The following is a 23,270-nucleotide window of genomic DNA, read 5'->3' on the forward strand; positions in this document are numbered from 1 at the left end:
TCTCTTTGAAGTGATAAAAATGTTCTAAAATTAACTGTGGTAATGGTTGCATATACCATTGAATTGCACACTTTAAACGGATGGGCTGTATGGTATGTGAATTATATCTCAATAAAGCTGTTATTTAAAAAGACAACATATATTGTGTGCCTCAAGCACTGTGGTAAATTGTTGGAAATACAATAAAGAAAAAAAAAAACGTACAGAACCTGCCCTCAAAGCCCTAATATTCTAGTAGGGGAGAAAAGTCAAGAGTTAATAACAAAACAATGAGAAAAGGAACCTTAGAAAAAAACTAATCTAACCTAGCCCTGGGTGATTCAGAAGGTGTCCTGAAGAAAACCCAATATATCACATTTTAATCCTTAACTAGAAATCTAAATCTAAAAAACTTTTTAGAAAAATTAAGTACCTGTTCATCTTATTAAAAAATTAATTTTCATGGAATGGTTAATGGACTTTTTAAAGAGCATTTGTGTACGCGCAACGTTTAAAACATATGCTTAACTTTAGAAAAGCAACCGATTAAAGTCTGTTAATGTGAAACACATCTCGGATTTAAATTGCATCGTATTACCATGTTCGTGGGGTGCTGTAAAGATTTTGTGCAAACTTTTCATAACACATTAAGTTGGGAGAAAGAGGGCCTAAAAAAAACGAATCCCCAGGCAATACATTCCAAAACAAAGCAGGGGGAATGGGAGAGGACCAGCAAGGTAGAATTTGAGTAACGATCTTGAAGGAGAACCGAGTGCTACGAAGTAAAATGGACCTTTAAGAATCAAAGCCACTAATTTTCAATCACAACATTTCGAAGATAGAATAATAGCCGTTGCCATAGAAACAATGAAGGCAAGTTTCCCGAGGTTAAAAACAAAAAATACTACAAATTCAAGTGGGTGAAGTAGGGCAAAGTTTGGTGGACAGAGCCTACCGGAAACTTTCGCCAAGATAAGATGTACCTACTGCAACTTCTAACCTACATTTCCGAAGCAGTGCTTGATAAATCACCTCGCGTGGTAATTTACCAAGTGCTAAAAAAAAGTTTGCCCTCCCTTCTCCCGGAGGAGGAACCAAACAAAACCCCACCCAGAAATCGCCCACAACCGAAGCCAGCCAGTGCAGAAGTGCACTGTGCAGCTCTCGGGGGAGATCGGTCGGAGTTCACCCGACAGGCATCCGAATCGAGTCCTGCCGGTTTCATTGGCTGAGCCCCGAGGAAAAACTCAAGCTCGAGCCCGAAGCCCCAGCCTGCCTGGCTCCCTCCTCCACTTATCCACCCCACGGCACACCACGTCCTTGGCATTCCACGCGACCTGAGCCAACTCATATTTATTAAGCACCCACTGTCTACGCCGCATCGTGGCGTCGGGCGCTGCAGGAAGAGATGGCTCCATGCCGGAAAAACCAGAAGGACAGCCACGGGTACTGAGAACGAATTCCGAAGAGAGACTGGCTGCCTGCGACCGAGTGTTCTGGAGAGGAATCCCCCACCCTCACTCCGCAGTGGTGACAGTCCAGGGAAGAGATGGCCCCCAGGGGCGCAGCAGGCCCTGCCTCCCCGAGTCCGCTACAGACCCAGCTGGAAGGGGAAAGGATAGGAATCAGCATCCCTGGACCACCCGCACGCTCCTCTGCTCCAGTGAGCACGACCCCGACTCCGGCCCCCGGGAAAACGGCGAGCGCGGGCACCCAACCCCGGTGAGGGCCGGAGCCGGCTGTCACTGGCTCCCGCCTCCCTCCCCTGCGACCATGGCCGGCCGCTCTCCTTCCAGCATGACAGTCGCAGCGGCCGCAGAACGAGCGTCTCGGGTCCCGCGTCTCCGCTTCCTCCGACGCGGGCACCCCCCGCTGCCCCGCGCGAAGTGGGGCACTGCCGGGAAGACCGCCCGGGCCCCTCCCCCCACAGCCTCCATCCCCCGGACTCCGGAAAAGCGGTTACCTGGCGCGCGGGTGGGGCGAGGACACAACCCTGAGAAGGAAGACGGGGGCCTCTGACCCAGGGAGATTTGGGAAATTTGGAAGACTAGTTCCGCACTGGGGTGACAGCTGTTCCGTGCGCACGCGCACCCGGCCCCGGACGCCGATCCCTCCGCCGCTCCTCACCCTCCCGTCGAGGGGATGGGAGGCAGCGGCGAGGGCGCGCGCACAGCGCCAGCCGGCTCTCCCTTCGCGAGGGCGCGCGCGCCGTCACGTGACCGCCAGGGACCCGGCACTTAGTGGGTCACGTGAACTTCCAAACAGCTTAAAGGTGCCAGGCACCTTCTTACTTTGGGCTTAATCTTCCGCACTGTTTTTAACCTAGGTTAGCTGACGCGCCTATTGTTCTCTAAGGATGATCATGTCCACTTTTTCCCAGAACGAGAAGACACCTGAGCAAAAGAAAGGAACAGGTGCATAGAACCTTGCCCGGAAGCGCCGATCGAGTTCCCGCAGGACTGGACCTGATGGAGTCCACGCGCCACACGTCGTCCTGTGCCCGGACGCGGGCCTATGGCGGCCGCCGGCGCGCGACTATCAGAGTGACGTTGCTATGGGTGGGGCCTCGGAATGCCCAGTAGAGCCCAGCAAGAACGTCGGTGCTCGCTGCGGGGCAGCAATGACAGCGTGTTACCGCCGGGGCATCTGAGGGTCCCAACCATAGTGGGAATTCCCGAGTGAGCGAAGGATGTCCACCTGCCAACCTTTTAACAAGTAACTCAAGCAAGAAGCCGCGTGTCGTTAGCCTAGGGGAGCGAAATTCCTGTATTTCAGGCACCTTCGCGAAGTACATCCCGCCCTACACAGGTGTGCTCTTGAGCTGGAGACATCCCAGTGTGGCCCCCAATAGGAATCCAGGCTGGGGAAGGCGGTCTTCCCAAAACGGGATGAAAGCAGTTTGTCCTGAATGTAGTTAACAGGAAGTGCAGGTGCCTCCGGACCACTGAGAACGTACTCAAATTAGCTTGCCACACTTGTTGCTTCTGCGTTGTAATTCCGCTTTCCAAGGTGTCGAAAGGAACCATAAAGACCTTAAGGCTTTGTACTGCCAAAAACAGATGGCTGAGCACCAGATGTTTTGCAAAGCTGAACTTTTTTTTTTTTTAAACTAGTCAGATTTCGCAGCTGGGTCTCTTGTGGCGTTTCCCCTAACGTCTTTTCCTCTAAGAAATATTGAGTAGATCGTTACACTACTGAGCACACTTGGGCTGTCTAATATTCTGGGTTTTCTATTACAATCCTCTGATTTCTGCTTTTTAAAATATCTCAACGGATTCACTTTCCACGTCCTTGATTATTGGACCACCACACTTTATTAAATTATAAGCTAGATTAAAGCTGTACTACCCACATACATGTCTGAAACTTGTTTCACATGTTCACTCAACTGGGAATTTTTCAAATGTATATACTGTAAGGATCCCGACCTTCCTTTCAAGTCAACTAGATGTGCTAAAACAGTATATAACATTTCTTTAAGACTTACTGTGAGCTTGACATTGTTTTAAGAACTTCACATATATTAGCAATATTAATCCTTGTACTCATTAAATGAATAGATATTATTCTCTCCTTGCTACAGATATACAAAAATGAAGTATAGAGATTAAGAAGTATGTCAAACAACTATTAGAAACCTTAGGAAGCCATATGCTGTATTAGACTATGAACCTTGTACATCTGAATAAAAAGTCAGGAACAGTGTGTCTCTAATGTATCAAAATACCTCTACATTGTGAATTGCAATGAAAATTAACATTTTAGTTACATGGTTGATTATTTAGGCCCTATTAAAAACTTCAATTGCAATAAAGTGGAGACTGTATAATGGATACACAGATTCCCCTTAAAGCTTATAATGGATACACAAATTCCCCTTAAAGCTTATATGTTAAAGCTTATATTGTCACCTCAGAGACAATACTTGTAAATTTCTTATGTGTAATGCAGCAAATTGATACACTACTAAATAATATAGTTAATTTTGAATATATTGAATATAATATAGTTAATTTGAATGTATTTGCAAATACAAGGAATTAAATAATACCTAATACTGATTAACCTTTATATTTATCCTTATCACATATATGTATGTTATTTATACAAGTATAATGTACACCAACCAATAACTAGATGTTTAGATGATGTATTAAAAAGTCACAGTGAATATGATAGTGAGTACTAATGAAATTAGAAACCTTGGTGCCTGTTCTTCTCTGTGTCCTATGTTCTAAAGTTCAGATCAATTTAGCTCTCACCTGGATTATTATAATCGCCTAATGATTTTCCTACCTCCAATGCATTCTCTATCCACCCCTTACCCCTCCAAGTCATCCTGTACTGCAGGCCAAAATTATCCTCCTAAAGTAAAAATCAAATCATAATTCCACCCAATTGAAAGAATTCATTATTCCCCATCATTATCAAACTTTTCAGTCATTTCCATTAAAGGAGTCACAATGGCCAAGAAGAGTATGGTGGCCAAGAGTATAGGGACAGACTTTGAAGTGACTCAAGCCTCCTGTGTAAGCTAAATACTCATTCGATCAGTATGGATATCATTATATCTGTTTGTTTTAATATAAGAATGCCTAAAACTACATACCAGTTAAATTATTTAATTTTTCCATCAAAATATTTGAATAAAGTTAAGATTTGGAGAGAGATGTCATATTTTTCTTAGGGCTTCTAGTTCTCCCTGGGCCATTGCCCTAAACCTGTACATGTATGCATTTAGGAGGGAGGAGTACCGGGGAACTGATGAGGTAGTTTGTTTTTCATACCAAAAAAAATACTGGAAATGATTTATGACATCCAATCTTAAAACAATTTTAAAAACTAAACATTCATTTTAACAAAAATAAAACCACAAACCTAAGCTGAAGTTAAAAACTCTTGGATATAGTTTCAATCAATCCTTTTTATTATTTATTATTACAATTTATTATTATTTGTACTGCTTTATGAAGAGATATCGGATAGCGATACAGCCATGAACAGGCCAGATTTGGCCTTGCCCTTATGGAGCACATAGTCAAGCCACAATGAGATACCAATACACACCCACAAAATAGCTAAGAATAAAAAGAATGACAAATGTTGGTGATGATATGGAAAAACACGAACACTAATAGAAATACCTATGCACCAAAGACATGTAGAAGAAGGTTTATAGCAGCATTACTTGTGAAGTCCCAAACTGGAAACAACCCAGTCAATGCTAGAATCGAGATATAAATGGTATATTTATATTAAGAGCAGTATTATTTGTAATTACCAAAAACATATTACTAAAGATAAAAGGTGGAGGTCAGTGTTTATAGATTTAGTAATCATAGAACATGGCCATTATTTCAGGTAGAAGTCAGGTGTGCTTTCTCTTAGGCCTGAGGTGGAGGCCCTCCAGGAGTAAGGTGTAAAAGAAAAGCTTTATGCCCATGAGGTGGTAGGGAAGGTGATCCAAACTGACCAGGAGGAGGTGCAAGTGCTTCTAGTGGTGAGCTTGTGATGGGCAGTGCTGAGAAGGGTTGGGATTTATACCAGAGTAACCAAGCCATCTATTGTGGAAGAGGAAGAATTTGAGGGGATGTTGATTAGCATGCATCAGGGTTCCAGTTTAAGCAGATCTCTTCTGTTAATGGTCGTAGAGTACCTATAATTTCACACGCTATCCTTCATCACTGAGAAGTACTATGCCTTTCTACCCCTCAGGCATGAACTTAAAAGATTTCTTCATTGAGGAAAATATTAGACAGTGTATCGCTATTTTTATCAAGTCTCTGATTACAATAAGAAACAAAGCACCTGGCATCTTAGAAATGAAATTGATGTATTAGTTGGAAAGAGACCACAAAATATCTTCTTAGAGTTGCTTTAACAATCCTTGGTTTTTAGAGTATTACCAACCTTCTTTTTATTTGTTCCTCTATTAATTTCTGTCACAGAAAGAAGGCTTCCTTCATCTCTCTAGCAACAGCTCTTTCATACTACAAGCAAAGTTCCAATTTTCATGAGCATTCCTATAGAGAACAAAACATCGCCTCATATTTTCATATTCTATAGTTTACCTCTATTTCATTGAATTCGCTAGTTTTAATATTCCCCTTGCTTTGCTAACTGCTCCTCATCTTTTCTCCTCAAGTTCTTCCAGTAAGATATTGTCTGATCAATAAGTTCAATTTTCAGCTTAAAACTTTATTATAATACATTTATTAGGGGCCTTGCACTGACTACAATGAAAATGTGTCCTTCCTTGGGTTCTCTTCCAATTATACATAATTGACATTTCATCACTCAGCTAAAAGTTGTAAATGCTTTCTCTCCTTGAACTATAGCTTGGGCCTTTCTCATATCCCTTTCATTTCCTGTTGTGATAAATTACAAAATACAGCCACAAATTCCTCCCATGATCCTATGCAATATGACTTTGCACTTTCTCCCATCAAGAAATTATCTATTTCCTTTGTATCTGGGCTGATCTTGTGACTTGCTTTTATCAACAGAACACAGCAGAAGAGATGTGTGACTTCCAAAATCTGGTCTTAAGAGACACTGCCACTTCTGCTTTCACCCTGTTATGATGCTGCCCTGCAAATAGGTCACAAATAAAAGAACTAAGGCCCCAATGGACAGCCAGTACCAACTGCCAGACATACAGGTGAGGCCACCTTGATATTCCAGCCCAACCACCTTACAGCTGAATACAGCTGCTAGAGTGAGTTCAGGCAAAATGGCAGATAAACTGTCACCCAATCCAGAGAATCATAAAAAATAATAGTAAATCACTACTGCTTTAAGCCACTAAGTTTGGGGTTTGTTTATTATACAATAATAGATAACTGATAGAACTGTCTTCTCTGTCTCTTTCTCACTTCGGTGATCCCCTGGCTCTCCCTTGTCTAACTCAGGAAATACGATTTCTTTCCTATTACTTTTTTCCTCAGCTTCAGAATTGATCTACACAAGACAATTCAAAACTTTAGCATCATCACTTTTATAATCAAGAGATACTTTCCTCTCTTTTGGAGACCTCTGATGTACTGTTAGTCTTTTTACACCAAAACAGTATTTTTTTCCCACTGCCTTTAGATTACTTTTTAATTTTTTTGGATTTTAGCCAGTTCCTTCATCAAAGAGTTACTTTTCTATTTTATTGGTTGTTCTCTTCAAGCAAGTTCTTAGCTTGCAAAATTTCTGTAGATATTCCAACATCATTTCAAGAATTTGTTTTTATTCCTTGAAATTGAAATTTATCCTTCTCAGCAACTGATGTTTAGTTACTCTGTGTAATCTGTTCTTTCTTGGAAAGGAATCCTTTCCAGACTGAAGGGCAAATGCTAGCAAAAAGTGAAAAGGACAACATCCCAGGCACTTCTTGTAAATGCCACAGATTACTACCTGGATTGCACCAGCAGCCTAGATCCTGATCTGGTCCACAGAGCTCTAGTCTAAATTGTTCAAGGAAGTGAAGGCCTGTTTGTAATCTGTGAGTTTTTTGGAACAGTAGTTCTCATAGTTTTTTACAGGAATCGGAAAGGTTAATAAAACTATTTTTATAAAAACACTAAGACTATATTTGCCCGTTTTACTCTCATTCACTCTTTCACAGTAGAGTTTTCCAAGGCTATGGTTAGAATTGGTTTCTCCACTGCCTGAAGACTAATGGAACGTGTGCATCTGTATTAGTGTATTTTAAAATCTAATATGATAAATATCGATGGGTATACCCACAAAGACAATTTTCAAGAGTGTTAAGGAGGTCCTCAGACCAAAAAGTTTGAGAACCTTAAAAAGACTAAATTTTCCTTAACTCTTATCCTTTAACAGTAAGTCCTTCCTTGAGGCATTCTTTCCTTCTGTGGGGCCATGACCACGTGAGCTGCCACCCTAAGCCACTGCAGTGTGGGAGACCAGCAAGTTGGGGGAGGAGCACATGCAGTGTCAAAGGCTAAAGGCCAGCAAGGAACAGGCCCCGGGGTGGGGGGGGGGGCAGGCGGCCATGCTCTGCCAGAGTGGGCCCACCCCCCCACCCCCTACTCCACATCTCCACTGCCCTGCCACTGTCTGCAGCCCCCTCCCAGGGTCCCAACTGCTCTCCTGTTTCCTCTCCATCTCTTCCTCTGGAGCAAACTGGCACCTGGGGTCTGTCTGTGTGCCTAACTTTACCTCAAGAACAATAGACATAGCCTTACTCTGGGGCAGGGGGCTCATTTTTAGTAAAATAGAAACAGGGAGATGGCCTTTCTACTGCGGGCGTTTCTGCAATAACTCCAAATGATATGGTCCAAACACAAAATCTCAAGTTCTCTGTAAGTGCAGACTTTTGGGGTAAATAGGATTGTGGTAGACCATTTAAAACTTATGCAGAGCACTAACAATTGTTTTCCATCCAGAACATTAACAATTCTGCTGCTTGCACAGTTAAAATTTCTGGGAGAGAGCAGCTGGCACCGTTAGTGGATCTGACAGCCTTAGACCCTAAGGAATCAGCTTCTTCTGCAGACAAAGTAGGTTCTTGAAAGCATTAGAGACACATTTCATCAAAAATTTAAATCTTATCTAAGGGATAGCATTCCTCATCAAATTTTATTATCATCTAGAGAAATGTCTTCACAAATTTTGTCTGCATACACAGCTTCCCAAAATAATTTAACATTGTGGGAAAGTGTAATGGGGTTTTTGCAACCACTAACCCAGCCACTTTTTCACCAAAAGGAGAGTTCTGTAGGATTTTCTTAAGGTCTTCCTACATTGTAAGTGTTTTTTTTTTCTTTAATTGCTCCCAAACATTAATGTTCAGAGAAAAATTCCACTTGAACCCACAATATTTCCACTATTTTACTGACTTAGGTCTACTTACCAATTTCCTATGAGCTAATTCCCCCACGATGTTAAACTAAAGATCTTTAATTTCCACAATTTAAGTTTTTTTTGTTTGTTTTTGTTTTTAAGTAAGGTTTTATTGAACCGAAAATGCTAGCCAAAAAGACGACTTGTCTTGTGGCATGGAGTCCAAACCACCAGCAGCATGGCCAGGTAGAAAAAATATCTCCATTGTCCCCGAGTTTTGCAAGAGTTTTGCAAGTGTTTTTTACATCAAGTAGGGGGAAGTGGGAAGGAAGAGATAGTCTAAAAGAGTTTCCATTAGCTATAGACAAGGGGTGGGAGAAGGTGAAGCAGGGCCAGCTGTAGAATAGGTGCATAGTCCCCGTAAACAAAAGTCCACTCCTGTAGACTGGCTGGGGGCAGCAGTCCAGAAAGCCCAAGAGTAAACAACCAATAGGGACTGGAGTTAGATGGTGCCCAGCTAAAATAATCTGCGGAAATAGCCACCTGGAAATTAATCCGAAATGCCAACAGGAAAAACAGGAATGTGAGAAGTCTTTTGTTAACTGATCAGCATCCATTAACAAACATTTCTGTCTCATTCTCTCTTGCCGTATGTAGTTTAATTTAAAACATCTCAGAATTTTCTCAAACTACATTGCCGTATGTAGTTTAATTTAAAACATCTCAGAATTTTCTCCTTGTCAACAGTTATAGCAGAAGAGACTGACACCTCACTTTACTTCCATTTTTCTGCGTCCCTCTTAATGTTTACCAGATCTTTTGCTAAAGATTCTTTCTCCATTCATCTCTTGCTTGGCAGAAGTTAAGGTGCTACTAGTTTTCCAAGGAAGTCACTTGTGGAACTAGATCCTGAGTTCTTCTGTTGGTAAATAAGTAGGGTTTTCCAAAGACTGTCCCTATTGAGACTGCAGAGGTCAGCCGCTTCCCCACCATACCCCACCCCTACAGGTAGCATAATGTTGTCTGGTGAAACTACTGTTTCACGTGGTCAGAGTTGGAGAGGATTTCATATTAATGAGTCTCTAACCTACTAGGTCCACCCCTACAAGTCAAGTGAACAAAGATTAGCTGTGGATTCCATACAGGCAGCAGAAAATCTTGTACTTTCCTTGTTGTAGTTTCCCATTATTTAACAAAAGCAAATAACAAAATAAAATAACCATGAGACTAAAGATGCAAACTCTAGGTAATCCTTGTCACCCAGTAACTCAGTAAATAGATATTTGACAATCTCTTGCCCTGAATTATTGAGATGCTAGTAATAGCTTTATATTAGGTAGATATGGCTTTGCCTACACAAAGTGTCTCAGTGATGCCACTGAAAAGCCAAGAGCCTCCACTGCCGACAAACCATTTCTGTCGACCTAATTTCATTAGCTATACTTAAGATTAGAGAATTAATTACCTAGCAGCTATATTGTTAGTCCTCTTGATCTCTTGTTTTCATATTGGGTAATCCTTTGTCAGCACCACTTTTTTTCTACAAGAATTTCTCTTGATAAAAGCCATATCTATGATGCTATTTTGACTTCATTTTTTTCTTTTTCCTAGACTTAACATTTAAACTATTGAAAGATATCACACAAGCTCGAACTGAGGAACATTCTATAAAACCACTGGCTTGTATTCTGCAAAAATGCTAATGTCATGAAAGACTGAAAAAGACTGGAGAAGCATTTCAAATTTAAAAAAGGCTAAAAGATATGACAACTAAATGCAATATGTGGTCCTGGACCGATAGATCTATAAATAGATAGACAGGCACTATAATGGACATTATTAGGACAATTAAATTGGAATATAGACTGCAGAGTAGCTAAAATTGGAATATGGACTATAGATAACAGTATTTTATCAATGTTAAATTTCCTAAATCGGATATCAGTATTATAGTTATATAAGAGAATATTCTTTTTCTTAGGAAATACACACTAAAGTTTCAGGGGAAAGGAAACATTATGTGTTCAAGCCAGCCTCAAATAGTTCAAAAAGTATAAATAATAGATACGTATATGTGTGAATGTGTGTGTATGCATGCATGTGTGCAGGGGTGGGGGGAAGAGAAAAGGCAAACATAGCATATGTCAAAAATGGTAAACCTAAGTGAAGAGTTTATGGGAGTTCTTTGTTCTGGTCTTGCAACTTTTCCATATGCTTAAAATGAATTCAAAATAAAAGCAGAGAAAAATTACCTAATAATATGTATCAATCAACATTCCAAATATCTTTTCTAGAAGGCAATTTTGATATATGAATCAAAATCCTTAAAAATGTGCATTGCCTTTAAGCCAGCAATTCTATTTTTAGACATTTTTTGCAAAGACTTAATTAGAGGTGAGAATCAGTTATGTGTATGAAACCTTATCCTACCATTATTTTGATAGCTAAAATTTCAGAACATTAAATGTTCATGATGTTATTCTGACTAAATAAATTATAGGATTCAATGCTGCCATTAAAAAGCTTGCTGTAGTGTATAATATTTATTGTCACAGAAAACACTGGCCAATATGTCATTATGTTAAGGAAAAAGTAACAAAACAATATCTATAATATATTTCTAGCTTTATTTAAAAGGTGTACATATTTACAAAGAACAAAATTTTAACAGTGGGTCCTTTTTGTGTGTTAGGATTACAGAGATTTAAGTCTCATTTTAAACGTGTGCTTTTCTCTATTTTTCAAAAGCTCTGAATTCCACACGTATTACTTTGGTAATAAGAAAAAAATTAAATCCCCATGATACTCCATAATATGGAAGTTTGTATGGTAATTTCATGCTTCATACAATTAAAAATGTAGGGTTGAATTTAGAAAAAAAAATGTTAACATTATTGGTCATTTCATGTAGTAATAGATGTTCAACTCAGAATTCTATATCTAATGAAACTATCTTTCAGGAAAGAAATGAAATAAAGACACACTCAGGTAAAAGGAAACTAAGAATTTGTTGCAAAAAACCTGCTCTACAAAATGTGAAAGGAAGTTTAAACATAAGGGAAATAACATCAGACAGAAACAAGGAACATTAGAAAGGAAGGAAGAATAACATGAAGTGTGAATATCTGGGTAAATAATACAGAATATTCTTTTTTCTCTTGACTTCCTTAAAATGTTTGATGGTTGAAAGCAAAAATTATAACATTTCTTATTGAGTTTTCAGTGTGTGTAGGTATACTATGCAAAAACAATTATAATATAAAGGAGTAAAGGTAAAGGGACCTAAATGGCAGGCCATTTGCAATGATAAAATATTGATTCTAAGCAAACTGTGAAAAGTTAAGTGTGTACATCATAATTTCTGGTGCAACCAACCACTACATAAAACTGTGCAAAGAGACAGCTAAAAATGCAATCAATAAATTAAAATGGAATACCAAAAATATTCTCATTTCCCAAAAGATGGTAATAAAGGGATATGAAGAATGAAAAACATAGAAAATAAACAGAGGACATATAATAAAATGATAGGGAATTGAAATTTAAATATCAATAATCATATACTTAAACATACTAATTAAAGAATATATCAAAATGGATTAAAAAAATAACTATATCCTGTCACTAGAAACTCATTTCAAATATAATGATATAGGTAGGTTGAAATTTAAAGAGTGGGAGAAAAAAGTAAACACTAATAAAAAGGAAGCTAGAGTAGTTAATTTAAAAGTAGGGTTCAGAACAAAGAAAATTAACAGGGATAAAGTGGATGTATTAGTTATCTATTACTGTGTAACAAAATACCCCCCAAATTAGTGGATTATAAACAACACACGTTTATTATCTCACAGTTTCTGTGGGTGAGGAATCTCATCATGACTTAGCTAGATTCTGTGCTTCAGGGTCTCTCTCAAGACGGTAGTCAAAGGTCATCCAGGGCTGTGATCTCATCTGAGGGCTTAACTGAAAAAGGATCTGCTTCCAAGTTCACTCACTGTTGGAAGGATTCAGTTATTCCCAGGCTGTTCGGTTGCGGGCAGTTCCTCCCTGGCTGCTTGCCATAGGCCATCCTCAGTTCCCTGCCATATGGGTCTCTCTATAGGGTTGCTCACAATATGGCATTATCAGAATAAGCACACAAGAAGAACTAGAGAAAGAGTGCAAGCAAGAAAAAGTCACAATATTTTATAAACACAGATAAACTTCTAGCAAGACGGAAAAAGAAAACAAAAGAAAGAACACTCAAATTACCAATATCAGAAATGAAAAAGGGGATTATCACCACATAGTGAAGGTTTGTACACTATTTCCAGCATTTTAAAAAGCACAGTAGGTAATTATGGAGTAGATGAAAGAGCATGAGCTTTGGAGTTGACAGACATGGGTGAAAATCCGGGAGCTTTCACTAATCACCTGTGATATAAAGCAAATTACTTCACCTTTTAGGTCTCAATTTTGTTATCTGTAAAATAGGGGTTGTAATATTTTACCTCAAAGACTGAAAGATGAGGTTTAAATGAGATTAAAGTAGGTAAAAAGTTTGGCACATGGACTGTGCCCAGCAAATGATACTTTTCTATTCACCCCCTCCTATCAGGAATGACATTTACCAATAATAAGTTAAACAAGGGGAATGTCTTTGTTTTTATTACCAATTATATAAATTAATTATGATATAGTTTTTATATATTTAAAGGTTTCTAATATCACCTTACCATGCTGATCAAAAGCTCTCTTTTGCATATCAGTATATTTATATCTACCTAGCTAGCTAGCTAGCATTCAGTGGTCCCCAACCTTTTTGGCACCAGGGACCTGTGCTCCCATGAGAATCTAATGCCTGATGATCTGAAGTGGAGCTGAGACGGCGATGCTAGTGCTGGGGAGTGGCCGCAAATACTGATGAAGCTTCGCTGGCTCACCAGCCACTTACCTCCTATTGTGCGGTCCGGTTTCTAACAGGCCACGGACAGGTACCAGTCTGTGGCCCAGGGTTTGGGGACCCCTGATCTATCTCTTTCTATATATATCTAACTTTGATTAAAACCAAATGGGAAACTAAATATAATGCACTTTGGATAATTTTGTTTGATAATTTAAAATTTTCAAATCTAATGCCCATGAGGAAAGCCCTAGTGGTAACCACGGGATTTCTTTCCAGGAATATGTATGTAATTTTACAAAGTCCACACTAGATGGCAGATTTTAGACAGGATTTTCTAGGTTGCAAATTAATTAGGGTTCTTTGCAGTACTGGAGCCTAGCCAGTTGATACAGAGGGTGGAACCTTCTACCTGATTTCCTCTTTGTAGGTGGTAGTTAAGATATTACAGATCCTTGTTGCCAGGTAGCCAAATTAGAACAGCCAAGTACCTATGACGGTTTCTGTGGAAAGAAAAGGAGTGAATAAATACCAACCACTGAAATTCAAATAGCCATATCCATTTCTGCAGTGTTTTTTACTTTCTTTAAAAAAAAAAAAAAAAAAGCTACATGCTATATTGTATCATCACAATTTGGGGGAGAGGAGTACATGAAAGGCAGATATGAGTTGGGAATCTTTCTGAGTCATTTTGATGACTTCAATAAATTTTTTTAATGCAACAGTCTTTATCTCTTCATTTTTTTCTTTGCTTCCAGTCTTTATCTCTTCATTTTTTTCTTTGCTTCCTACTTTTATTTTAATCATGTTTTAAACAAGTATTTAATAAGAACATACTTTGTATAAAGAACGTGTGTAAATGGGGGGTGAGGGAGTTGGCTGTATGGGAGTAGAGAGAGAGTGGATCATGAATTTCAAACAACCCTCTCTCCTTAAAGATAGTCTTATAGGGAAAATAAGACAGCTGCAGAAATACCTTAGTACAGATAGAAAGTGAGACATGCCTATGAAGTAAAGTTTCATCAGACATAAAGGAGAGGATCATCTCATTCTGAGATGAGTAGTGAAAAGGGAAGAAAGTAACATATATTGGGGACTAACTGTATGACAAGTATTGAACTAGATGTATGATTTAAATTAATATCACTACAACCCTGTTTGCTGTTTATTACAATGCCCATATTTCAGAGGAGGTAACTTAGTCTTGGGGAGGATAAGTAACCTGGACAAGTTTCCAGGTAGGAAGCAACAAAATCTGGGATTGAACCCAGGTCTGTTTAACTCTAAAGATTACATGTGGAAGAGATAGCATTTGTTACTGTTTTTATTTTTGAAAATGAATTATTGTATTTTTAAGAAATATTTTATGTATGTTTAATGTAGGCTAGGAGAATTGTAATAGACTAGAAGGCAGGAAAATAGACATCCAGGCACAGCATCAACACAGACATAGAAGTTGGAGGAAGAGATATGGTGGAACTCAGGCTGACTGGAATGGGGCTTCCTGTGGGCTTATCTTAAGTTCTCAGACCTAAAAATGCCTTTAGAAAGAGAGGAAAATCACATATATGGCATAGGAAATATAGTCAATACTATAGTAATAGCTACATATAATGACAGATGGTTACTAGCCTTATCCTAGTGATTACTTCATAAGATGTATAAATGTCTAATCACTATGCTGTACACCTGAAACTAATATAATATTGTATGTCAACTATAATTTTAAAATAAAAATTTAATTTAATTTTAAAAAGAGGAAAGAAAAACATCATTTAAATCTGCACAGGGACCAAACATTTGTCAATACAACTGAAGGATTTCTCCATTTGACCTTGGTGTCCTGCTTCTGCTGAGCCTCTGTTCTGGGTTTCTCTCTGGTTTTGCATTACAATATAACCACTGAACTCACAGAGATGAACATACCAATTCCTCAGGCTACTGGCACTAATGCCTATCATTTCAATATATAGCTTTTAAGCCATTACTATAAACCTGCCCTAGGTCTTAACTGCCAACATGAGTCAAATGGAGGCCCCGCCTCATAATTATGTCTTACCTGGGCCTCCGTCAAATTCCTTGTCAAATTATTCCTTTGTAATTTTTTGTAGTAGAGCAGAGTGGTAAAGTGGCAGGAAAATAGACATCCAGGCACAGCATCAACACAGACATAGAAGTTGGAGGAAGAGATATGGTGGAACTCTTGTTACATGTACCCAACCTCACCAATCAACTGCCTCACCACCATTAGTATTTTCTGTGTGTTCTTCCAGAATTTTAATTAATATACCTATACATACAAATGTACACATGAATGTTCATATATATAGGAAATATACAATGGTTGCTATATCTACTTTTTTTTGACAAGGAAAAACTTTTTAAATTATGAACTCACTTCATTTGGTGTATCTCAAAAGGTGAAATATTTTGCTTTATGATATATACAAAGAGTTAGACATTAACTTCAAAGAAAGAAAGAACTGGCAAACAAATTACCTTAAAAGTCGCAATCACATATGCATTGCATTCTAGAGAAGAGGGGCAAATTGGGTTCCATGCACTTTCATGAGTTCCATCAAACGCTGGACCTATCAAGCGTGGAAGAAAAAGGCAACTTTCAAAAAGGAGCATATGTCATTAAATGAGGCACTTGCAGTACTCTTCCCTAAGAGCATCAGGGAGGGACTACGTTTTCTAAACTAGATCTGGGAAGTGGAATGTGGGATCCATTTGCCCTCCTCCCCTCAAAGGCTGTTCACTGGTTAACGAATGAAAAATCGAGATTAAAAAACAACAAAAATCCCAGAGACCCCATCAAAAAAGAAAAATCAACAATAAGATATCTTAGATTACTCTCTAGACAGGAACCAGTGAGCTTCAACAATTTGAAACTAGAATTAGTCTGTTACAAAGTTATCATGAGCATGTCTTACTTTCAAACACAAAAATGTATGTAACAATAAAAATAAAAATCTAGTTTTGATCACTTTTCTGACATAATTTACTCAAATTTAACTAGTATTTAAACTGAGTTGGGAGAAGGAAGGAGGCCATACTTATGGGCCTTGGGTGGGTGCAGAGCATTTGTCTTTGCTATCAGGCAAGGCCGAGAGATGCAGTTGGCAAAAAAACCAGGAACCCTTTTTACATCAGACAGTTTCTTACATACATAGACAGCAATGGCAAGATCAGCAAAGGTGCCAGCTCCCTGTGTCTCAAAACAAAAAAAAGTCAGATAACAATGCAACACAGGAAATGGAAAGCTCTGATTCTGAGGGGCCAATTTCATACTAAGCTGTTTGAGTATTTCACGCTAAGCAGTTTTATATCATACAGTTATACTCCAAAGTGTGAGGAAGAAGAGTTTCGAGGCAGAAACCCTTACATCTCACTAGAATCCAGGAGGCAATGAGAAATTGTCTCATAACAGCTTCCAGGGAAGATAAAGAGGAGGGTGAGAAGTTGCCTTGTAGTAGTTCCTCACAAGCTTTCCTTTCTCTCAGAGGATTTGCGGGCATTTTACCCAGTCTTAGATCAGCTGAGGTTAAGTCTTGTCTATGTGGCCTGTATGGATACATGCAAGGACACCTGCACTAAGCATTATGCCTACAACTCTAGCTCCTAACCTTTTATATCTTCAATCAAGAGCTCGTTTTAGAAACATTTGATATCCTACTTCTACAAATACTTTCAATTTATCCTAGGCAATGCAGATACATTTAAATTAAGAGCAGTTGCTATACTCTGGGAATAGAATGAGGCTAAAGGAAATCAGATCAGGTTCACAAAGTTGATCTTATTCTGTTGTCTCCAGTGGAGGCTGTTAACTCCTGGAGTCAACAGCTACTGGGAGGTCTCTGAGAGTTCTTAGATTAAGATTCCCCATTGGCCAGTGATCAAGTTGGGGATGACAGTCTGCATTAAATTGGCCAGAAGTTCCACATCCCTACGGCCATTCTTCAGTAGTCAGGACTTAATCCAGTCTGCAGTTTCCTGACACTTTCAAATTTTGTGCTCTCGCTTCTGAGTCACTGGCACCTACATTTTATTAATGTATTTATTATTCAGACTTCAACAGATTTATTATTTTTTGAAAGGAATGCATTTTGAGGAGAAAAAACTTGGAACAGAGAGTGTGGTTTCTGTATCCTGAATGAACCTCAAATGATACATAACTTTGGAGAGCTGAGCCTCTATCAAACCCAGTTGTACTCCAGGAAAACAGGAGCGACGCCAGAAACATGGCAGAGTGAGAGATGTTCCTGGATCTCTCCCCTTGAAACAACAATAAGCTGAACATCTAAAACTCAACAAAAAACACCCAAACTGCACACCAGCACGTCTGAGCATGGGATCTGCTCATAAGAGCTACCACAGCCGGGCAGTGGACTGGGAGAAACAAAGAAGCTGACTTTCTCAGCTGCTGGAGCTCCCTGTAAGAGGAGGGGGAGGTGTGGTGAGTTCCCTGAACAGCCCTGACTGGGAGTACTGCGAGATCCACGCAGCCAGTGGCAAAGCCCAATCATCAGGGCAGGAGGCAGAGAAACAAGGACAACAGAGAAACGACAGTTGATTTTTACCAGCCGTGGCTGCAAAACGAAGGCTGAGCCACAGCCCCCATTCCCCAACCCATAGCGCCCCTCCCTCTATACCCTCCGAGACAGAATGCCATGGAGCCTCAGGGGAATCTGAACAAATGCTACCAAAACTGTCGCTAACACCAAACAGGAACTGAGATTGAGGGTAGCGAGCATGATTAAACATCTAGAAGAAAAGAAAAAGACATTATTAAGACTGTATATAAAGCAGAGATCCAAGAGGCTTAGATGCCACCTACTGGAAACCAAAAGAAAAACACCTTCTTTGCAACAGGCTAGGGACCATTATATAATAAATCTTCTTTCTGGAAAAACAATCAGAATACACTTCCATAATGCCCAGTCAGAGAAACAGTCCATTAAACACTATGAATAACCAAGGTGACAAGGCATCTCAGAAAGAAAGAGAAAAATCTCTAGAAAATAAGCTTACCGACATAGAAATATATGACTTAAATGACAGAGAATTCAGGATGGTACTTCTGGAAAAACTCAGTGAGATCTGAAATGAGTCATATCAACAATTTCAGGAACTGAAAAAACAACTAGATGAGCAGAATGAGTTCTTTAGCAAGGAAAATGAAACCCCCAAAAAGGACCGAATAGACCTTCTGGAGATAAAGAACAAACACACTGCAAGAACTGAAAACTGAAATAGCAGGCTTGGGAAATAGAGTTGACCAAATGGAGAAAAGGATCAGTGATATCGAAGACAGAAATCTAGAAATAAATCAGGAGAAGAGAGAAAAAGAAAAATGAAAAATAATGAAAGAGATATACAAGAACTAGCTGATACCATCAGGAGAGGAAACATAAGAATAATAGGCATTCTCGAAGGGGAGGAAAAGGAGCAGGGACTAGAAAACATTTTCAGATAAATAGCTGATGAGAATTTCACAAATCTAAGGAATGAGCTAGAGCTTGGAATTCAAGAAGTCAATAGAACACCCAATTATCTCAACCCAAAAAGGCCTTCGCCAAGACACATTGTATTAAAATGATCAAAAATCAATGACAAAGATAGAATTCTCAGGGCAGCCAGGGAAAGAAGACGGTAACCTATAAAAGAAAACCCATTAGATTATCATCAGACTTCTCAGCACAAACCTTACAAGCCAGAAAGGAGTGGAATCAAATATTCAAACTATTAAATGAAAGGAACTACTAACTAAGAATAATGTATCCGGCTAAGCTCTCCTTAGATATAAGGGAGAAATAAAGACCTTTCCAGACATACAAAAACTGAGGGAGTTCTCCACTATGAGGCCTGCACTACAGTAAATACTGAAAGGGATCAGCTTACCTAATACAAAATGACTAAAAACATTACATAATTAGGAGTAAAGTGACTAGTAGGCTGATAGAAGCAGAGGAGTGCAACCCTTACTAGGAATGGGGCATTATAAGCTTAAAAATAAGAAGAGATTTACTATAACAAGATTGTAATGAATGTTCAGCGTACATAGGGATAAATTGAGATAACAATGACTGAAAAGGGGAAGATTCAAAGATTCAAATTCTCAAAGGGGAATAGAGATAAGGCACACGCAGAAGAAAATGAATGACTGTATATATATATAACTATCCTTTACATATCCGTAATGGTAACCACACAAAAAGATTCAGAACCAAAGTGTATAACATAAAACAAGAAAGACCAGAGGGAAAACCTACAAAAGCCAACCAAAATAAAGAAAACAGAAATACATGGACAAGGAAGCAATGGAAACACCGAGCTACCAGAAAGCAAAAGATAAAATGGCTGTAAGAAGACCTCATATTTCAATAATCACCCTAAATGTAAATGGACTGAACTCATCAATAAAAAGGCACAGAGTAGTAGAATGGATCAAAAAACAAAACCCGACCATATGCTGCCTCCAGGAGACACATCTTCGTTCCAAAGACAAATGCAGACTCAAAGTGAAAGGGTAAAAAATGATATTTCAAGCAAATGGCATTCATAGAAAAGCAAGAGTAACGGTACTAATATCAAATGAAATAGACTTCAAAATAAAAAATGTAAAGAAAGATACTGAGAGACACTTCATAATGATAAAGGGAATCATGCACCAAGAAGACATAACATTTATTAATATCTATGCTCCCAATTAAGGAGCCCCAAAATATGTAAAGCAATTACTAACAGAACTGAAGGGAGAAACAGACCAAAACATATCATAGTAGGGAACCTAAATACCCTGCTGTTGGATATGGACAGATCATCCAAACAGAAAATCAATAAGGAAATAACATCCTCAAATGATACATTAGACCAACTGGACATAATTGACATTTACAGAGCCTTTCATCCCAAAAGAGCTGCTTATACATTCTTCTCTAGTGCACATGGAACATGCTCAAGGATTGACCACATACTAGGACACAGAGACAGCCTCAACAAATATAAGAGGGCTGAAATCATACCAACCATATTCTCTGATCATAATGCTTGAAACTAGAGATCTACTGCAAAAAGAAAGCAGGAAGAACCACAAAAACGTGGAGATTAAACAACATACTACTGAAGAATAACCGAGTCAGAGAAGAAATAAAAAGATCAAGAGATACATAGAAACGAATGATAATGATAGTACAACATATCAAAACTTTTGAGACACGGCAAAAGCGGTCATAAGAGGAAAGTTCACATCATTACAGGCCTACCTCCAAAAACAAGAACGAGCCCAAATAAACAACCTAACACTTCATCTTTAAAAACTAGAAAAGGAAGAACAAATGAAGCCTAAAGTCAGCAGAAGGAAAGAAATAATCAAAATTAGAGCAGAAATAAATGCAATTGAAAACAAACAAACAAACAAAACAATAGAAAAAATAAATGCAACAAAGAGCTGGTTCTTTGAAAAGGTTAATAAAATCAATAAACCCCTGGCTAGATTCACTAAAGAAAAAAGAGAAAGGACACAAATAAACAAAATCAGAGATGAAAGAGGGGAAATTACAACTGACATTACAGAAATACAAAAGATCATACAAGAATACTATGAAAAAGTATATAACACCAAATTAAATAACCAAGAAGAAATGGACCAGTACTTTGAAAAATACAATTTTCCTAGAGTGAATCAAGAAGAACTGGAAAATATAAATATTGATCAGCAGTATGGAAACCAAAACAATCATTAAACACCTACCAAAAAGTAAAGTCCAGGACCAGATGGGTTCACCAGTGAATTCTACCAAACATTCAAAGACAATTTAATACCTATTCTCCTCAAACTCTTCCCAAAAATTGAAGAGGAGGCAATACTTCCCAACTCATTTTATGAGGTCAATATTACTCTGATACCAAAACTTGGTAAAGATAACACAAAAAAGAAAAGTACAGACCAATATCTCTCATAAATACAGATGCAAAAATCCTAAGTAAGATACCAGCGAACTGAACACAGCAACATATTAGAAAGATTATACACTATGATCAAGTGGGCTTCATCCCAGAGGCACAGGGATGGTTCAACATACACAAATCTATTATGATATACCAGATAAATAAATTAAAAAATAAGAATCACATGATCATATCAATAGATGCACAAAAAGACTTCAACAAGATACAGCACCCATTTATGATCAAGACACTTAACAAAATTGGTATAGAAGAAAAATACCTTAATATAATAAAGGCCATATATGACAAGCCCTCAGCCAACATTATACTTAATGGTGAAAAACTAAAAACCTTCCAAGATCAGGAACAAGGCAAGGCTGTCCACTATCACCACTGTTATTCAATATAACATTGGAGGTCCTAACAAGTGCAGTCAGGTAAGAGAAAGATATAAAAGGCATCTAAATAGGAAACAAAGAAGTCAAACTGTTACTATCTGTGGATGACATGATTCTCTATATAGAAAACCCTAACGACTCCACAAGAATAATAAGCAAATACAGTAAAATTTCTGGATACAAAATCAATGTTCAAAATCCATTGAACATTTGAAAATCCAATGTTCAAAATCCAATGTTCAAAATCAATGTGCAAAATCATAACGAAGTGTCAAAAAAAGAAGTGGAAAAAATAATTCCTTTTGCAATTGCAACAAAAAGAATAAAATATCTAGGACTAAATCTAATGAAACATGTGAAGGACCTATATAATGAAAACTACAAGACCCTATTAAAAGAAATCAAAGAAGATACAAAGAAATGGAAAGATATTCCATGTTCTTGGATTGGAAGAATCAACATAGTTAAAATGACCTTATTACCTAAAGCATTATACAGATTTAATGCAAGCCCCATGAAAATTCGATTGGTATTTTTTAAAGAAATGTAACATTCCTAGGTGGCTGTGGAATGTTCGTTCCTTGCATGCCTGTACCACCCTAGAACACTTCCCATCTTCTGATATATGGGCAACACTAGGAGCACTTTAGAGTTGTCATTTCACATCCATGATCATTATCATCATTATCCATAATTACCAAAATCTAGCAAGCTTGGCTAAGCAGCAATAGAAACACAATATTAGAGTCTCTCATCCCCAGGCTCTTCATTGCTGCTTACAAACCCCAGTTGCCCATTTACATAACCTATCTGCCAAGACAAGCAGGTAGAGTGCCCTCGACTAAGTGCCCCCGAGTTCACTTGCTACTTGTCTATGTAGTTAGCACTCTTGGTCTTAAGTGATGAAATCACTAGAGTTATTTTTAGGCCCAGTCCTGACTTATAGATCAATTGCTATGCCCTGTAGTAGTGTACCCAGGTGGCTACGGTCCTTACCTGGGAAGTTCAGGTCAAATTAGCTTGAAGATTCCATTGATGTTTATCCACCAAGAGTCCTTTTCCATAGGCATCCACATGGGTCATAAACAGAGAGCACTGGTCTTGTGTAATCTTCTGCCAGGCACCAGATGATACCGCTAGCCCATGGCCCAATGCCACAAGTCAATGAAAATGGAACAAGGTACATTTAGGGTGGCATTTTTAGAGCAAGCACCACAAATCATAACTATGCCCAACGAGCAGTTATCCATTTACATTTTTATTTA

The 23,270-nt window shown here is 38.6% G+C and overlaps 1 protein-coding gene across 10 annotated transcripts in view; it reads right to left on the minus strand.

Annotated features, from left to right (window-relative positions):
- KDM4C (lysine demethylase 4C) overlaps positions 1–23,270 on the minus strand; it is a 363,396-nt gene that overhangs the window by 332,021 nt on the left and 8,105 nt on the right. For 6 of the 10 annotated variants that reach the window (XM_039879403.1, XM_039879513.1, XM_039879490.1 and 3 more), the window contains 3 exons: positions 23,002–23,141; positions 16,154–16,245; positions 14,067–14,157 (listed from right to left, as the gene is read on the minus strand). The gene's annotated coding sequence lies outside the window, so the exon portion shown is untranslated. Of the gene's footprint in view, positions 1–1,942; positions 2,162–2,270; positions 2,482–14,066; positions 14,158–16,153; positions 16,246–23,001; positions 23,142–23,270 lie in introns of those variants that run through there. The other 4 variants (XM_039879670.1, XM_039879778.1, XM_039879913.1 and 1 more) reach the window with 4 other exon arrangements.

This window comes from Pteropus medius, unplaced genomic scaffold, assembly GCF_902729225.1.
Source record: "Pteropus medius unplaced genomic scaffold, Ma_sr-lr_union100, whole genome shotgun sequence".
Lineage (NCBI taxonomy): Eukaryota > Metazoa > Chordata > Mammalia > Chiroptera > Pteropodidae > Pteropus > Pteropus medius.